Source organism: Geospiza fortis, unplaced genomic scaffold (assembly GCF_000277835.1).
Source record: "Geospiza fortis unplaced genomic scaffold, GeoFor_1.0 scaffold2457, whole genome shotgun sequence".
NCBI classification, from domain to species: domain Eukaryota; kingdom Metazoa; phylum Chordata; class Aves; order Passeriformes; family Thraupidae; genus Geospiza; species Geospiza fortis.
In genome coordinates, this window is record NW_005054720.1 from 99,926 (window position 1) to 101,116 (window position 1,191).

At 65.2% G+C, this 1,191-nt stretch overlaps 1 long non-coding RNA gene across 1 annotated transcript; it reads left to right on the forward strand.

Annotated features, from left to right (window-relative positions):
* Nucleotides 1-16: 16 nt before the first annotated feature.
* Nucleotides 17-785, forward strand: LOC106632094. The gene is made up of 2 exons (XR_001335691.2): nt 17-148; nt 621-785. It is a non-coding gene; the product is annotated as an uncharacterized LOC106632094 (long non-coding RNA).
* Nucleotides 786-1,191: the final 406 nt, after the last annotated feature.

Here is a 1,191-nt window from a genome sequence, read left to right on the forward strand (position 1 = left end):
TGCCGCCCTGCTGACACCGGCCCTGTCCCGCAGAATCCGCCTGATCTCGCTGGCGGCACAGAAGTTCATCTCAGACATCGCCAACGACGCGCTGCAGCACTGCAAGATGAAGGGCACGGCCTCGGGCAGCTCCCGCAGCAAGAGCAAGGTGAGGGCACCGGAGGAGGCGGGGAGCCCTCCTGGGCATGGGGCTGAGCCTGCAGCCACCCAGGGCAGGAACACGGGCTGCAGGAATCCCAGAACCTGCCGGGCTCATGGTGGGTCCCTGCAGGTGGGCAGGGGCTGGCGGGGACACGAGGGGGGCACACGGAGCTTGTGGGCACACTTTGGTGCCCCCCACCCCAGCAGTGGCTGCAGCTCTGGGCTTGGGGAGGAGCTGGAGTGAGGGGTCCTGGGGACCCTCCTAGTGCCATATCGGGTTCAGGGGCTCTGCAAGGCCAATGGGATTTGGCCCAGGTGTCTGGGGATGTCTGAGGGCACAGAGCAACAGGATGTGGGGAGCTGGGAATGCCCCAGTGCTGCCCAGCAGCTCCTCTGGGAGCGGGACATGCCTGTCCATGTGCCCTGGGGGTCCCATAGCCCCGGCTGTCCCTGCTGTGACCCCTGCCCCGTGTCCCCAGGACAAGAAGTACACGCTGACCATGGAGGACCTGACGCCGGCGCTGGCCGAGTACGGCATCAACGTGAAGAAGCCACACTACTTCACGTAGAGCATGGGAGCTTGGGCAGTGTGCAGGGGTCGTGTCGGTGCCATTAAACACCTTGCAGGGTTTGGTGGGAAGGCAGCCTTGCTCCTGTGCCTGCGCCCATTAATGCTGGCCCTGGTCCTCCACATGCTCACCCCCCTCTGCCCATCACAGGGGGCTCGGTGCTTCTGACCGTGCTGGAGCAGAGTGGGGTGTGGGGACAGGAACTACCCTGCACTCTTCCTCCTTCCCTAAACTGCCCCTTGCCTCCCAAGGGAATGCCCTGGGGGCTGCACAGGCAGCACTGCAAGCGGAGCCAGGGACGGGACCCTGAGCCCACCCCTCCTGCAGCAGGCACCTCCCGAGGGGCCCTGTGCCCATCTACCATACCTGTGCTGGGCACCAGAGCATTGCTGTGCGTGGTGATTCGTGCCCTGTGGGCTGCAAGGCAGCGCTACATCAATCCAACCCCACCCTCAGTCCTAGACCTCCCCTGTGAGCCCCA